The 18098-nt window shown below is 49.1% G+C and overlaps 1 pseudogene; it reads left to right on the forward strand.

Annotated features, from left to right (window-relative positions):
• Positions 1 to 502: 502 nt before the first annotated feature.
• Positions 503 to 17160, forward strand: LOC136388193 (PI-PLC X domain-containing protein 1-like; annotated as a pseudogene).
• Positions 17161 to 18098: the final 938 nt, after the last annotated feature.

Below are 18098 nucleotides of genomic sequence, written 5' to 3' on the forward strand. Positions count from 1 at the left end.
AGAGCCCATGGGTGCTGCTGCCCCAGGATGGACATCCTCACAACTCAGACCCGGGGGCTCACCTCTGAGCCCCTTCCCATGGTTCTGGAGGAGTTGGTACAACCCAGGGTGAGGGGTTTCTCTGCAGAGGGGACACATGCCTCAGCCATCCTGAGAATCTGGGTCAGATGTTGCTGAGTCGCCCTGTGTCTCTCTCCTTGTGTCTGTCCTCCACCCCCCCGTTTCCCTCCCTGTCCCTGTCTCTCTCGATCTCTGTCTCTGTCTGTAGAAATAGTCTTGTGTAGACTCTGTCTTACATCTGTCTGTGTTTTTCCCTGCCTCCCTGACTGCCCCTATCTGTCTGTCCCTCTGTCTTAAACAGTCTTCCCCCCTGTCCTACCCTCTCCAGCTCCCAACCCACATCTGGACAGGAGTCTGTTTTCTCAGCGCGGCTGCCATGTGTAATGAGAACAGGTTCCCTGCACCTGCTCCTTCCTTCTTCAGATCTCTGGGGTCACCTCTGATGGGTGGGCAGGTGAGCATGACAGGCAGCTTCCCGGGCCTGCCCTGCACCAGGAATGCCAACGCATACTGGATGTCAGCGCTGTGCCCCCAGTTCTGGGACATGCCCCTGCACCATCTGTCCATCCCCGGTGACAGCCTGGGGATCCCTGGGAGATGTGGTTGCAGGGTGCACCCTGAGGGTGGGGTAACCCCAAGAACTGCACGCCTGCACACACATGCACATACTCACATATCAGTGTCTGCTTCCTTCTGCCACCTACGGCCTGCAAGGTGCTTGGTGGACCCCAGGGAAGCGTGGTTTGGGGAGGAATGTGGGGACGTTGCTCTCCACCAATATGTCCCTCCATCACGGAAACCCTGGGTTCCCAGGCCCCTCGTCTCTGGGTCTGAGGTGTGTCAGCGTCCTTTGCACTTGGCATCTGGAGGGTCTACAGTGTACAGACCTATAAGTTGCAGGGCCAGGGATCCTACAGGAGGAGACGGCGTCAGCGAAATCGAGTGAGAGAGCCGAATTCTTTTCTTTCTCTTTATTCTCTGGTTAGCATTTACTGCCAGGCATCTCTGCCAAATGCTAGTATAGCTCCCTTTTTATACACACATATTGAGTTACAATTACATGGTATTAATCATTGCTTCTGTTTCACTATGTTTACATGTTTCCGGATAGCAGTTAATTTATCTCTATAAATTACAAACCAGGTAGCAAATCATTCAAAGTACAAAATAACTTGAATAGCGATAACAACATCGGTAAAAGCTTTTAAAGTATTAGTACTAATAGTTAACTAACTTTACTGCTGTTGTGATTTAAGTAAGGGGCAGAGAGAGATTAGCAGACGAAATCATTAAGGACTAACAATGGACCACCGCTTGCTCAGGTAAATGGCTTTGAGTTTATGCAGTGTCCTACTTTTTCTCACAAGATTCTAAAAGGCTTGCCTATAAAGAAATTGACATAGCATTAAGAGTAGCTTTCACCCAAAGATATACAGAGTGCACTTGCAAGATAGCCTAGTAGCAACATAATTTCAGAAGACATGAACTGTTATTACTTCTATGTATTCCCCTACATTCCTCTCATTATCAAAAAATCTTGGAAAGTATATAAATCTCATGAGAACATCTCATTGAGAAAGCCTAGCAATTGCCTTTAGTCAAAAGACAATTCTCTTAGCAAAACATTCTTTTCTTGCTGACTGCACTCTCATCCTAGGCCACATAATGGGCCATTCTACTACACCTTACCTAAGATACTATTGCCTAGTCAAATATTACTTATTTATTATATTTAAACACTAGTTAAGTTCTAACTCTATTCTTCTCAGAGTGTACCACTATCTGCAGATAAATAAGCAAGAAAGGAATGCTTCTCTACTCTATCACATGAAAAGGCTAGGGAGGAAAAATGTTGAATTAAGTGAAGGCCGAAAGGCGCTCTGTGCACAGCCACTGCCTCCTACCTATTCACAAGTCACAATCTATTCTTTCTAACATGATTAAGAGGGAATTCTCCTACAGACTTAACCCTTTACGAGGGATATCATAGCCAGCCTCTTATGTCTATGAGCCCAGTTCAAGGGGCTTACAGGCTTTTCTGTGGAATTCACACCCTCTGTCTCATTTCCAAAGAAATCACTACGAATCTACAGGGAAAGCACGGTACTATTATTCCTGTGCCATAAATAATAGCACACACCCAGAAAAGGGGGGATATAAGGCCAGATTAATTCAAAAAGTCAAAGGGGGAAGTATCGTTGTGTCTCTCCTTTGGGTGACTTTGTCAACCCGCAGCCATTGGTCTTCTCTGCTGTGACTTTGTCAATCAGCAGTTTTTGATCTTCTTCTGCTGTGACCTTGTCAGCCAGAAGTTGTGGGTCTTCTCCTGCTGTGACCTTGTCAGCCAGCAGTTGTGGGTCAGCTCCCGACAATAAGTTTTTTCCAGGTTGTGGGTCCAGGGACCCCAGAGCCAGGCCTGCCATGGTGTTAGGTGTGGGCCCCTTGGCAGAGCTGCACATGGGCCCTGGCCATAAGGACAGCCAGTCAGAGGTCAGAGCATGAGAGGGAGGGGGTGTGAGGGCAGAAGGGACAGCGAGATAGGCCTCCTCCGGCCACCTGCACTGTCGCACTAAACCCTGTGTGTGTCTGCCAGCCTAGAGGCAAGTCAGGCCTGCTGTGCTGGGTCCCCTCACTGATCCAGGACAGGCTGGGGATGAAGCGTTTATCCCCTCAATTGACTTGGAAGAAGGAGGAAGCTATTGTTTCTTGTCCACTTAGTTATGCACCCATTGGTCACTTCCCAGATATACCCCAACTGGGGATCAAATCTGCGATCCTGGCAGGTTGGGATGATACTCTAACCAGCTGAGCTACCAGGCCAGGTCCCAGAGGCCCAGAGACAGAGCTCTGGGCATGCTCGCTGCTGGCTTTGCAGGTGGAGGGAAGGGCTGGGAGCCCAGCGAGGCACCCAGGAGACTGGAGGGCGAGAACAGAGCTCCTGAGCCTCAGAAGGAACCCGCAATACTGGGAGGTGGGAGCTGGCCTCTGGCACTGTCAGTGAGGCAGGATTTGTACCCTTTGGAATGCCGTCCAGGACCCTGGCAAGCCAGTGGGGTGCTATGAGGGCCAGGCGCTCTCTCCTGCCCTGCTGGGTGTCAGAACCTCAGCCAGGCCCCCAGGACATGGTCAGAGCCTGGAGATGCACAGAGACACCCGCACTCAGGGGCATGCTGCACAGCACATTCAGGGAAGGGGCACTGACAGCCACCACTCACAAACATCAGCATAGGGGAATCTCTGAGGCAGGGTCACAGCCCGTGCAGAAAACATCAGCATTGTTGTAGCAGCTGATTAAAACCCCAGTTGGATCACGCTGCTTGTTTGAAAAGACATACGAACATAAAGGGTAACTCACAAACAAGTGGGGAAAAGCAAGTTTACAGCTGTTAGTACAGAAAATAACACAAGAATTAGTAAATAATGACACAAGGATAAACCTTTATGTACTCACAACTGTAACCCTACTTCTGCCCACCCCGTTCAAATGGACCCACATACGTTACACAGGAAACATAGGCCATACAATATATAAAAGTCAAAATAATACGGAGAATTTTAATTGTTTTACTTACATGTTTTCAGTTGTCTGCAACTAAGATGCATTAGGTTCGTGACTTTCCTGTCGCCCTACAACAAAATACCACAGATCTGATTTCTTAGACATAAATCCCCCATACACCTCTGTCCTGGAGGGCAGACATCTGACTCCGAAGGCTCCGGGGAGGGTCCCTCCTGCCTCTCCCAGCTCCTGGGGCTCCAGGCACCCTGGGCCTGGTGGCCGCCTCCATTCCGTCTCTGCCTGTCCCCATGTCTGTGTCTATCCTCTGTCTCTTCTAAGGTCCCTGTCATTAGGTGTAGGGCCCCCCTGACCTAGGGTGAGTCATCTCAGACCCTTCCCTTCACGTCTGCAAAGACATGCTTCCATACAGGTCTGGGCAGCAGGTTCTGGGACGGCACACATTTGGAGCCACCATCTGCCCCAGGCCGAGACTGTGTTACTGTGTCTTCATGGGTGTACCACATGTCCTCTGTGTGTTCCCTGCAAGGAGGGACTAATGATGGCCCCGTCCACTGTGATTCCAGGCAGCCACAACACCATGACCTACAGCCTGAACAAGAAGTCCCCCATCTCCCGCTCAGAGTCCCTGCGCCTGCAGCTTCTGGCCGAGGCTCTGCCCTGTGTCACCCGGCCCGTGGTGCTAAAGTGGTCCATCACCCAGGTGAGTGTCCATGCCTCTGGCTCCTCTGAGCAGCCACCCCCACCCCACCCTCCTGGGGCTGCTCCCTCACCCTTCAGGGGAAAAGAATTGAAAACAAAACTCCTGCCAACCCAGAGCCCTGCCCTGAGGAAGGAGACAGAGAGCAGGGCTATTACAGTCAGCTGGGACCAGAATGGGGTGCCCTGCTGACAGCCACTCAGAAGTCATAGAGCCGGGAGGGGTCTGACCTCCTGTGCAGTCGAGAGAAGATGCCTGGTCCACCTGGGCCCTCCAGGTGAAGTCCCAGTAGGTGTGTCAGCTGGGAGTCATCTCCCAGGGTGGAGACAGTGGATTCTTTTCCCACAGTCCCATGTCTCAGGCCTGCAGGGAACACCCTGGAGCTGGGGACTGGCCAGTCTCATTCAGGGCATACACACACACAGCACACACAGGGAAAAGGAAAGATACCAGCCTTATACATTTTGTCAGGTGAGAGCTCTGATGGGAGCGAGGGGTGTGCTGTCCTATATTTTCTGTAGAGACGGTGAAGTCTGTCCTGGGTGACCCCGTTCAGGCCACGACCCCATCACCCACAGCCTCTCTTCCCTGTTTGAACTGGAGGTTTTAGGGGAGGGTCCCTGTGGGGCCTGGAGAGGAAGGCCCCCCACCTGAGTCGCCCAGGGTGGCCTGGGCTGTGAGTGAGGCATCCAGCAGGCTGTGGCCCGGCATGGGGCGCAGCTGAGGGCACCTATACTGGGCCCCAGAGGGCAGCTCACCCCAGATTCTGCTCCCTGGGCCTCTGTTCTCTGCTCTGTTCCTGGACATGACTGGCAGATGGACAAGCAGCATGTCTGCCATACCCCGGGCTGAGGGCTACATCCTCTGTAACTGCATTGCCTGGGTGGCCGGCTGGCATGGGACGTGGGGAGGCCACATTCCTAACCTCGGTTAGGTACCTAGGAACATGTGCAGCTAGGACAGTCACTGCAGCCTGTGGGAAGGGCACTGGGGCGGGCTCATCGTCCTGCAGGTCAGGCGACTATGACTTCGGTGACACACCTGCCGTCACCAGCGGGAGCTTCCATGCAGGAGTCACAGGAACAGGGGGGACACAGATACCTGGGAAACAGGTGGTCATCACCCTGCCGTTAGGGGGCTCTGGCTGGGCTGTGAGTCCAGCACCAGGGCGAAGCCAGCATGTACTGGCCCAGGGTCACTTGTACTGTCCACTCCCTGCTCAGTTAGGGGGACGCCGGCCCTGGTGCAGCGGGTGACTCACTCACCCCGTCAGGGTGTCTGCTCCTGGGCGTAGGGCCAGGGACCATGGTGACACCTCTGAGGCCCCTCCACATGTACAGTAGACCTGCCCTGCACCCCTGCCCCACCCCACACACACTGGCCCCTTCCCTCAACTGGAGGAAACGCATGGGGAAAACCCAGCTCCCTCCTAACTGTGCAGGTGTGACAGTTGTTTCCATGTTAATTCTTGATTTTCTGTCCCTACTTTGTGCACAGAGCACCTCACCTCTTTCACGTTACCGTTTTATGAGGGTCCTGGTGGGGTGTTGGAATTCCAGGCTGGGGCTGCTCTGGCCCAGGGGGGAGGGACCCTCCCAGAGGCTCATGGGGGTCACAGCAGGGGTGGGGAACGCTATAGCAGGGGCCAACACTGCGCTTCCCAGGAGCAGCCTGTGGCCTCACTGGCCACTGTCCCTGCACAGTGGGTCCCAAATGATGCAGTCATGGCAGGCACATATGCATGAGACAGCTTGAGCTGGTGGGAGCTGCCCGCCATCTAGGCAGAGGTGACCCACTTTTGTCTGCAGGTTCTGAACGTCACGGAGCAGCTGGACGCCGGGGTGCGGTACCTGGACCTGCCGATCGCACAAGTGCTGGAGGCTCCGAGAAGAATCTGCACTCTGTGCACATGATGTACACGGCCAGGCTTGTCAAGGTACGTGGTGGGGGGGGGGGGTGGAGAATGAGGCCTCACACAGCGATGGACACCACAGTCCTTCCGCACAGAATGTGGCCAGCCTCTAAGGGGACACAGCCAACTGCTAAGGGGGTACACACATAGTCTTTCAGGACAGAATGCGGCTGATGTCCAGCCATCGGCCACTGGGAATTGCTGACCCCTGGTTCCTCTAGGCTGCCGGAGGATTTGCAAAACTGGGTCCCTCATTGTTTTCCTGCCTCCAGTTTAGATTTTTTTTTTTTCTTTTGTGAAAATAAATTTTTAGCGAGAGACAGGCAGAGAAAAACAGAAACATCGATTTGCTCCTCTATGTGCCCTGACCAGACATCGAACCAGTGACCCCTGTGCTTTGGGACAATGCTCTAACCAGCCGAGCTATCCAGCCAGTCCCTTCTCCTTAGCTGCTAGACCAGTGTTTTTAAAGTCAGACTATGATGGTCCCCATCTGTGTCACAGCTGCCCAAGGTCCCGAGACCTCAGGGTATGGAGGGGAGGGCCATCTCCTGGATCTCACTCTGTGGGCCATGCTCCCTGAACTTAACATTTGCTTATGCAGTGTCCTCTGGAGGGCAGCCACACATTGCACACACATACATGGGTGCATTGCACGCACACACTTGCACACACCTGTATACTCACACACATGTGCACACTTCCCCCCAAAGCAGTGGCCTGGCTGTCACTGGTCAGCTGAGCTCCATGGGGGCAGCTGGGTGTTACATGTTTGCTAGTTCAGGACCAACCTGAGGCATCTGTCCAGTGAGCTTGGTTGGAAGCCCCTTCGATGGGCCGTAACACCCTGCACACTTCTGTCCCCTGCCCAGGACATGCTCATAGAGATCTTGGAGTGGCTGGAGAACCACCCCCAGGAGGTGGTCATTCTGGCCTGCAAGAACTTCGAGGGCATGACCTGCACGAGTACCTGGTCGCATGTGTCTAGAACAGCGGTTCTCGCCCTGGCTGGTTGGCTCAGCGGTAGAGCGTCGGCCTAGCGTGCGGAGGACCCGGGTTCAATTCCCGGCCAGGGCACACAGGAGAAGCGCCCATTTGCTTCTCCACCCCTCCGCCGTGCCTTCCTCTCTGTCTCTCTCTTCCCCTCCCGCAGCCAAGGCTCCACTGGAGCAAAGATGGCCTGAGCGCTGGGGATGGCTCTGTGGCCTCTGCCTCAGGTGCTAGAGTGGCTCTGGTCGCAACATGGCAATGCCCAGGATGGGCAGAGCATCGCCCCCTGGTGGGCAGAGCATCGCCCCATGGTGGGCGTGCCGGGTGGATCCCGGTCGGGCGCATGCGGGAGTCTGTCTGTCTCTCCGTTTCCAGCTTCAGAAAAATGCAAAAAAAAAAAAAAATCATCTAGAACAGCGGTTCTCAACCTGACTTTAGGTGACCCCTGTGTTTTGGTCGTTCGACCCCCGCTGGGGTTGCAACCCACAGGTTGAGAACCGCTGGTCTAGAACATCTTTGGGGACATGCTATGTCCCCGAGATGTGAGAGGGGTGTGCAGTATCCTTGAGGGCTGAGGCAGGCACGATCTCTCCATGCAGGACCTGGGAGGGGCAGGGCTGGGACAACACCACAGGCTTCACAGGCTCACTGGGCTTCCCCATACCTGATGCTGAGGTAATCCTGGTGGTGATGAAGCCACTAACATGGTTCTGGAAGCTTCCCTGGAGATTGGGTCAAACTTAGTGCCTGTTAGAAGTTGCCACAGCAAATGATCCCTGTGAGCATACTGACTATCCCCGTGTCCCAGTGGGGTGCCCAGCCTGGGAGCTCCAGCATCAGAGGGCTTGATCTCGCCCTGTCCTGGGAGCAGGAACCTGAGACCCAGGTGTAAGCAGGGCTGGCTCCTCCTCAGGCCTCTCTCCTGGACAAGCAGATAGTCATCTCCTCCCTGTGTCCTCACATGGTCGTCTCTCTGTGTCTGTGTCCTCACACAGTCATCCCTGTGTGTGTGTCTGTGTCCTCACACAGTCATCCCTGTGTGTCTGTGTCCTCACCTCCTCTTCATATAAGGACCCCAGTCCTGTGGGATCAAGACCCTCTCTAGCGACCTTACTGTACCTAAAAGCTCCCCTGTTCTTGTGCAGTCTGACTCCAGGTGAGATTCCTGTCCCAGTCACTCACTGAGGGGCATCAGGCTCTGTTCCAGGAAAACGAGTGTCTGTGTCCTTCTGACAATCCAGATTCCACAACGCTGACACGGATGCCCCATTGCCCCACTGTCCTCGCATAGACCCGATATTCCTTCCCAACCCTGACATGTCACCCCCCCACCACAGGAGGTTCCGACACTGCAGCAGCTCTGGGTGCGGGACAAGCAGGTCCTCCTGTCATACGATGATGAGGGCACTGTGTGCCAGCACGGGGAGCTGTGGCCGGCCATCCCCTACTGGTGGGGCAACCAGGTGAAGCCCGAGAAGCTGATCCGCTACCTGGAACACATAAAAGCACATCGGTGCACGTCCTGTGGGGAGACACTCACACACATGTACACACAGCACACATCCATCATGGGTTTGTATGTGTGCACACATGAATGTGTGGTTTCAGGGCTCAACTGCATGAGGTCTGGGTGCTGCCGTGGCAGCTGCCAGCTCTGAGCAAAGAGAACATGCATTTCTGGGGTTTTCTGTCCCTTCCGACATCACACAGCATCCCGTGTGGGGCTTCCTCATCTAGTGCAAAGACATGGGCACTTTTGGGCACACGAGCTACACAAGACCCCAGCTGATTCAGGGGTGGGGTTGCTCTGCACTGTTGTGTCTGTGCTTTAAAGGGAAGCTGACTTTCTTGCAAACGGAGTCCGTGGTTTCAACTGCTCCATATCTGTGGTCAGGGTGCGTGGCTGTGTCCATGGCCACTTTGCGTCTCTGCAGTCCCACTTTCCTGTCACAATCAGCACTGTGAGAAGGCAGCTGTGTGTTACGCTTGGTGTCCCACGTGGGATTCACACAGCAATTGTTCCATGTACCCACGGGGTCTGGATGTGGACATGTCAGGTCCACTTTTCGCCCAGAACCCTCTGTAGCAGGAGTGTGGCTATCTGACAGCACCACGGGGCAAGTCGGTGCTGGTGTGAGGGGCTGGAACCCTCACAGCCCCTCACATTGGGTTTGATCAGTGTGGGGATGACCGCGGGAGACAGGAAGGGTGGTGGCTGATAGGCTAGGTGGGGCGCACGTGGGATGCAGGAGGGCGCAGGTGGACAGCAGCTCCCCCCACCCTTGCAGGCAGGCTGTTCGTGGCCGGCATCAACCTAACGGAGAACCTGCAGTACATCCTGGCGCACAGTCCGAGTCCCTGCAGCGGATGACGCTGCCCAGCCTGCCAAGGCCCGCACCTGGGGGCGGGACCAGTGCCCCGCGCACTGCACCAACATCTTCGCGGGCGACTTCATCAGCGCAGACACCTTCATCAGCGACGTCATCAGACTCAACGAGAAGCTGCTCGCGTGCCGACCGTGCACCCTCCATCCTCCTGCAGTCTCTTCCCACTCGCACATGCCACATGCGTCCAGCCAGCAGGGCGAGAATGGCGGCCAAAGCGTGCTCCGCCTCCTTGGCGCCCCCAGCGGCGGCAGCTGGCATCATGGCCCCCAAACTGCGGTGAGTCTGCAACTGTGCTGATGACCCCAGGTGTACATGGGCACCTCTGCCAGAAGTTACCTAGAACCGCGGGACTCATCCTCCAGGCTCACGCCAGCTGCAGGGTACCCACGAGATGCCCAGAGGCGTCTGCTCGCCCGGGACCCTGGGAAGCAGCAGGGTCACCCCCTGAGTCCAGGGGGCTGCACAAGCCCTCGGTAGCACCAGCGGGGTAGACCGGACACCACGTGATAAAATCTATGGAGAAAATCTCTTGCTCTTTCTGACGTCACCGAGAGAAACAGCACGTGCTCACGCGTTTGCAGTAAGGACCTAAGGGACTCAGGAGTTTCTCACTGAGATGAAAGTGAAGGCTGTTGCACAAACACCCCCCTCCCAGGGGCCTCCTGCATGTTATCTCCGTGCAGGTGCAGACAGGTGTGAGCGTCACACAGGCACAGCGTGCCCACGCTGGCATGCTGCCATGCACCCACGTCTGCACAGCTGCCCTGCATGCTCAGGCCTGCTCCCGCACCCAGCCACCTGCACCCAGGCCCCCAGTCCGCTGCCACCAGTACATGATCAGCCAGGGCTCAGCTGCTCTGGGGTGCAGGACAGTGGCCCAGCTACTCAGTCATCAAAATAAAGCCAATGTGTCACACCCACACTCTCCCCCCTTCTCCCAGTTTCCCACACTCTGTGTCCATTCAACACCCTGCATCAGCACTGATCACCTGCACTGTGTGTCCCTATTTCCTGTTTACTTAATGCTCTGGTGGCATTTTGGGCCATGAGGACCCAGGACCATTGGTCCCTCCCAAAGCAAGCTGCTTCTAAAGGTGCAAACGACTATGGGAGAGCAGGTCCCTCATGACAGCCACCACCTGTCACCTCACACATGAGGCCCATGTGGCTCCGTTAGCTCCGGCATCTCCCTTAGCTAAAACTCCACCCGAGAAACGAGTCCTGTGTGGCCCTGGCTGTGCGGGGGACTCCGCACATCCCAGAGGCCTGGGCACTGCTGCCTCTCAAGGCCCACAGCCCGGGTCCCAGGACCTCGAAGGTCACAGAAGTACCTCTTTTGTGCAAGTGGCTTTTCTGAGCCAGGGGCTCCCATTCACGGACAAAGGGTGGATCCCTGCCACGGTTTCATGTCACTTCCGTCCTGGAAGGGATGTCAGAATCCTTGTGCAGCTCCTGCTAGGGAACATTCATCCTAAAGGCAAGGGCACCAGACATTACGGTGTCTCAGCACAAACCCTGTTCAGCTCCTGCTGGACTGTATTCTCTTGGGGCCAACTCAGTCATTTCCTACAAGACAAATCTGCTCACGCTTTGGGGGCCAGGACGCCGTTGTGACACAAAGGCCCTGAGACCCTGAGCCGAGAACCACATCCTGAGACCTCAGGCCACAGTTCAGTCTGGTAGAGCACAGTGGACCAGGTGTCAGGGCCACATGCTGGGATGGCTCACAGTGTGTCTGATGTAGCGACTGTCACCCCCTGCATACCCACATTTCCTTCAGTTGTGCCTGAGCCAGGAACCGTCCACAGCAGTGACTTCCTCCCAGAGAACAATGAACACACATGAAACTCAGCTTTGACACGGATCTTTATGGTCAGACAACCCAGACGTTGAGAACACACACATGAAAGAGCTTTAGAAATGTGAACTGTGTCCAGGACCTGGGAGCTTCTTTTTTTTTTTTGGAATTTTTCTGAAGTGAGAAGCAGGGAGGCAGACAGAATAACTCCCGCATGCACCCGACCAGGATCCACCCGACATGCCCACCAGGGGGTGATGCTCTGCCCATCTGGGGCGTTGCTCTGTTGTAACCAGAGCCATTCTAGCGCCTGAGGCAGAGGCCATGGAGCCATCCTCAGCACCCGGGACAACTTTGCTCCAATGGAGCCTTGGCTGTGGGAGGGGAAGAGAGAAGCAGATGGGCGCTTCTCCTGTGTGCCCTGGCTGGGAAGCAAACCAAGGACTTCCACACGCCGGACCGACGCTCTACTGCTGAGCCAACTGGCCAGGGCTGTCGGGAGCCGATCAACAACTGCTGGCTGACAAGGTCACAGCAGGAGAAGACCCACAACTGCTGGCTGACAAAGTCACAGCAGAAGAAGACCCACAACTGCTGGCTGACAAGGTCACAGCAGAAGAAGATCAAAAACTGCTGATTGACAAAGTCATAGCAGAGAAGACCAATGGCTGCGGGTTGACAAAGTCACCCAAAGGAGAGACACAACGATACTTCCCCCTTTGACTTTTTGAATTAATCTGGCCTTATATCCCCCCTTTTCTGGGTGTGTGCTATTATTTATGGCACAGGGATAATAGTACCGTGCTTTCCCTGTAGATTCGTAGTGATTTCTTTGGAAATGAGACAGAGGGTGTGAGTTCCACAGAAAAGCCTATAAGCCCCTTGAACTGGGCTCATAAACATAAGAGGCTGGCTATGATATCCCTCGTAAAGGGTTAAGTCTGTAGGAGAATTCCCTCTTAATCATGTTAGAAAGAATAGATTGTGACTTGTGAATGGGTAGGAGGCAGTGGCTGTGCACAGAGCACCTTTCGGCCTTCACTTAATTCAACATTTTTCCTCCCAAGCCTTTTCATGTGATAGAGTAGAGAAGCATTCCTTTCTTGCTTATTTATCTGCAGATAGTGGTACACTCTGAGAAGAATAGAGTTAGAACTTAACTAGTGTTTAAATATAATAAATAAGTAATATTTGACTAGACAATAGTATCTTAGGTAAGGTATAGTAGAATGGCCCATTGTGTGGCCTAGGATGAGAGTGCAGTCAGCAAGAAAAGAATGTTTTACTAAGAGAATTGTCTTTTGACTAAAGGCAATTGCTAGGCTTTCTCAATGAGATGTTCTCATGAGATTTATATACTTTCCAAGATTTTTTGATAATGAGAGGAATGTAGGGAAATCCATAGAAGTAATAACAGTTAATGTCTTCTGAAATTATGTTGCTACTAGGCTATCTTGCAAGTGCACTCTGTATATCTTTGGGTGAAAGCTACTCTTAATGCTATGTCAATTTCCTTATGGGCAAGCCTTTTAGAATCTTGTGAGAAAAAGTAGGACACTGCATAAACTCAAGGCCATTTACCTGAGCAAGCGGTGGTCCATTGTTAGTCCTTAATAATTTCGTCTGCTAATCTCTCTCTGCCCCTTGACTCACAACAGCAGTAAAGTTAGTTAACTATTAGTACTAATACTTTAAAAGCTTTTACCGATGTTGTTATCGCTATTTAAGTTATTTTGTACTTTGAATGATTTGCTACCTGGTTTGTAATTTATAGAGATAAATTAACTGCTATCCGGAAACATGTAAACATAGTGAAACAGAAGCAATGATTAACACCATGTAATTGTAACTCAGTGCGTGTGTATAAAAAGGGAGCTATACTAGCATTTGGCAGAGATGACTGACAGTAAATGCTAACCAGAGAATAAAGAGAAAGAAAAGAATTCGGCTCTCTCACTCAATTTCACCAAAGCCGTCTCCTCCTGTGGGACCCCTGGATTCCCCCCAGGGCTGGACCCCGGCATTTGGTGCCCGAACAGGGACCCACAGGTAAGCCCCCCTCGTTGTCTTGGGATGGCTAGGACTCCACTCAGGGTGCTGCAGACCCCCCTGTAAGAAAGACAGGGTGAGGATAGGTGGAGAATTTCAGAACTTAAGATTTTGAGAAGTCATGGGCCATACTGAGTCTAAAGAAAGAAGACTCTGTATAGAAGTCATTAAGTATACACTTTCCCTAAAAGGAGTTAGTGTTTCCCCTCAACAAGTAGCTCGTTTTATGTATTTCATACAAAAATGTTCTCCATGGTTTCCAGATGAGGGAACGCTTAGTTTCGAGACATGGGTTAAAGTTGAAGAAGATTTAAAACTTTATTATGAGCAACACGGACCAGAAAGGGTCCCAGTTGATACATTTGCTTTATGGAGCTTGATTAAAGATGCCTTAAATCCAGAACATGAGATGCATAAATTCCCTAAGGCAACTGCTCCTCCAAAAGAAGAGACTCCGTTAATTAGAAGTAGAAGGCAGTCTCAAGATAGTACAGATCATGCTATGGCCTCTTTAAAATTAAGTAAACATCAGGATGATGGTGAAGATCATTTATCTCCATCTGATGAGGCTGAATTAGAAGATGAGGCAGCTAAATATAATAGGAATAATGAGGATTGGAAGTCAAAAACAATCTTGCCCATATTATATCCCTCCAAGACTGACAAAAAGGATAAAAATAAGGTTATTAAAATGTCTTTGCCTCTACCAATACAATCACCAGATGTTAATGAAAAGAAAAAATCATCAGGATTAACAGGGTTGCAGAAGGCAATTCAAGCTTCTTGCGACCAAGGGAAAACTGATTTGGCATTATGTTTTCCTGTGGCTATGGCTGGTGAATTTGATAATGAGGCGATTCCTACATGGGAGCCGCTTCCTTATAAATTATTGAAAGAGTTGAAAATGGCTTGCAGTCAATATGGACCCACCTTTCCTTATATTATGTCCTTGGTGGAAACAGTTTCTCATAATTGAATAACTTCTTATGATTGGAAACAAATCACTAAAGCCTGTTTATCTGGAGAAAATTACCTGCTTTGGAATGCAAAATATGAGAAGCAAGCCTCTTGTGGGGGTTGAAATGGAGGGATTTCAGCTGCCGGTTGTAGCAGCTATTAGAATTTAAGAATGATTAGAAGACTGAGATGAGTTTTCAAGTTGTGTTATTATCTGATTTTCTTTAGTAAATAGAAGGACTTAAGAGTTTGGAAAAATTACAGTTTTTTCTGTTCTCCTCTTTCTCTCAACTCATTTTATTTCTTTCCTGTTCTATGCCTGAAAAGAGGGCAAAGGGAACACCTGTTTGGATATGGCTAAGCAGAATCTCATAAACGGCCATTCTTGAAACTTTTCAAGAGAAAGTTCTGTTTAGTTTCTATCCAATATGTTCCAATCAAAATAGCCCTGTGTAAAAATCAAGCAGGCCATATTCTAATCTCTAAAATCCCGGGTTTCTCTCTAATTTGTCTGATTTGTCTACTTTGTCTGATTCTTGTTTGTGTTTGGTCTTTGTTTAATGTTGTCTAAATGTGATTTTTTAAGTTTTTGCATGCAAAAATTGAATATGCCGACTCTAATATTATAAAAATAGCATCCCTACAAATTTATAATTTTAATTGAAACAAGTAAAGCGCGCTCATTTAAATTTAAATAGTATGAAACATGAATCCTAAAGACTTGTTGATTTTGACTAAACTGCTTCAAGCTTCAGGCTGCTTGCTGCTGCTGCAGAGCATGAAACAGAGTAGATTTGCCTAACAAAGGTGTAGATTTTTTTAATATAGAAAAATAATAAAAGTCACACTAGAATTTTCCAGCTTTAACGTGTTCTTTAAATTGCCTGTTAATTAATGAAGTGGAAATGTTTTTATGAATATAAAAAAACTCGTATACTAGAACTCCTGCAAATCTTCTTTATCATGCTTCTTACTTTAAAAAAATTTCTTTTGAATGCTGATATACAGAATTATTCAACAGCTGAGAGACACTGGAATCTTACAGGAAATGCTGAACCTGTTTCTCCTGCAAACTTTTACTCTCTTTTGTTTAATCCAGCTAATAATGCTGTTTAGTCTTTTTCCAAATAGCTCCAGATATAAGGAAATAATTTATATAGGCGAATAAGAACCCTTAAACCCCTCACCAGTTGCGGTGCCTCATGGCTACAGTGTAATTGTTATAGATTTATAGGACTGCTTTTTTACTATACCATTAGCTACACAGAATTGTCAAAGATTTGCATTTAGTTTGCCATCAGAAAATTTTAAACAACCTTATGAAAGATATCAGTGAAAGGTATTGCCCCAGGGAATGAAAAACAGTCCCACGCTTCATCAAAAATTTGTGAATCAAGCTTTAAATCCAATAAGATTAAAATATCCTAATCTTTATTTAATTCACTATATGGATGACATTTTGCTTGCTCTGCCTGATCGGGAAAAATTGCGTAATATTTTACAAGAAACAACTCAGTCTTTACAAAATTTTGGATTAAAAATTGCCCCTGAAAAAACTCAAGCACAGCCATCTTTTAATTACTTGGGACGTGTTCTGTCTACAGACATTGTCAGTCCTCAAAAGTTACAATTAAGAAAAGATCATTTAAAAACTCTAAATGACTATCAAAAATTATTGAAAGACATTAATTGAATTAGACCCTATTTGAAATTAACTACAGCAGAGCTTAAGCCATTGTTTGATATTTTGAGAGGAGATGCTAATCCAACTTCTCTTCTAGAGCTCACAGAAGAAGTGGCAAGAGCTCTTAGAAAAATAGAAGAAGTAATTAATAATCAACATTTAGTCAGAATTATTATAGAGAAACCATGGCAGCTTGTGATTTTAGCCACTGAACACACACTCCTACCGGATGTTTGTGGCAGAATGGCCCTCTAGAGTGGCTTCATTTACCTGTCTCTCACAAGAAAGTTATTATGCCCTATACTGATTTGGTGGCTACTCTTTTAATTAAAGGAAGAAACCGCAGCAGAGAGTTGTTTGGTAAAGAAATGACGGAAGTCATTGTTCCTTATAATAAGAATCAATTTCAAGCATTATTACAGCTAAATTCAGAATGGCAAATTGCTTTTAGTAATTTTACAGGGCAGGTTTTATTTCATCTTCCTGCTCACCCACTGCTGCAATTTCTAAAAAGACAATCAGTAATTTTTCCCACTAAGACTTCTAGAAATCCGCTGCCGCCACCAGCTGCACTGATTTTTACTAATGGCTCATCTAATGGTAAAGCTGTAACAATTATAGGGAATGAGCATATTATCACTGAAACTCAGGAGAAATCAGCGCAAAAAACAGAAATTATTGCTGTTATAACAGCATTTCAAAAATTGGAACAGCAAGGTGAGTTAAAATATAGTTCCCCACATCAGCTTTTAAATCATGCTTTGTTTGTTATTAACAATCTTAATTCAGACTATCAAGGCCACACTCGCATGCTGAGACACTAGAATCTGGATCTGGATAAGCCTAAACCAATGGCAAAGTGGAATAATTTATTGACAGGTCAATGGAAAGGTCCAGATGTAATTCTAACTCAGGGGAGAGGGTATGCTTGTATATTTCCACAGGACGCTGACTAGCCTCTCTGAATCCCAGACTGGCTGATTCGCCATGTCTCACCAGAGGCCTCCGCTGCCACTGCTGCCCCCTCCCAGCCAGAAGGAGACTCCTGTGCCACCCGCATCACCAGTGATTTTCCAGCAAAGGCCATCAAGAAACTCTCTATATAATCCTGTTACTCGAGTGATGCCACGATTGTCACTACAGAAAGCTAGACGACCTCCCTATCATGGTCAACAGATGGCTCGCTCTACTCGAACTGTCAACCCACCAACCTGAAACCAGTTGAAGGCATTGTCTGAGAGGGCTGATTTGTCATCGACAAAACATACATCGTAACCCTGCTAATATGTTTATTGCTATGCTAGCTGTACTTTCAATTCAGATACTTAATGTTGAGGCTATTGAACAAAACAAATCTTATTGGACTTATATTCCAAATCCACCATTAGTTAAGCCTGTTACTTGGGGAGGAAATGATATATCTGTGTTAAATAATCATACTAAGTTTTTGGAAGAATCATGTAGTTCTTTTATTATGCATAAAACTGATTCAAATTTCTCATTTCATGAAAAAACGGATAAGATACCTATATGTTTTACATTCAATAATACTCGCAAGATTTCTGAATGTTTTCCTAATACATTTAAGACCATTTTGACTGACTCTCCTAAAAGTAATAAACCTGGACACATTACAAGAGACTTATGGTCTCTCACAATTTTAAAGCCTGGAGGCCCTGACACCCATGAGTATAATCCTGTTACGCTGCCTCCTAAGGGATTTCACCCATGTAAACTTTATCCTCCAAAAGAGGCAACTCAAGAGCCTTACTGGTGGTCTGTGGAGAATAGATTTGGTTTTCCCCCATGGCAAGAATATGCATATTATAATTATATAAATTATACTGCATATGCTGTTAATTTCACTATACAAGATTGGTCTAGTCCTTATTTTGAATATGATTATAAAAAATTAGTGCAGGAAATGAAAGACGTTTACAGTTGGTCAAATAAATATAATCCTTTAAATGAAATCATCACACGTTGGCAGTCTACTGGATGAATACCTGCACAGTTAACTTATCAGTATGAATCAACCACCAGG

The sequence above is a fragment of the Saccopteryx leptura genome, chromosome 1, assembly GCF_036850995.1.
Source record: "Saccopteryx leptura isolate mSacLep1 chromosome 1, mSacLep1_pri_phased_curated, whole genome shotgun sequence".
Taxonomy (NCBI): Eukaryota; Metazoa; Chordata; class Mammalia; order Chiroptera; family Emballonuridae; genus Saccopteryx; species Saccopteryx leptura.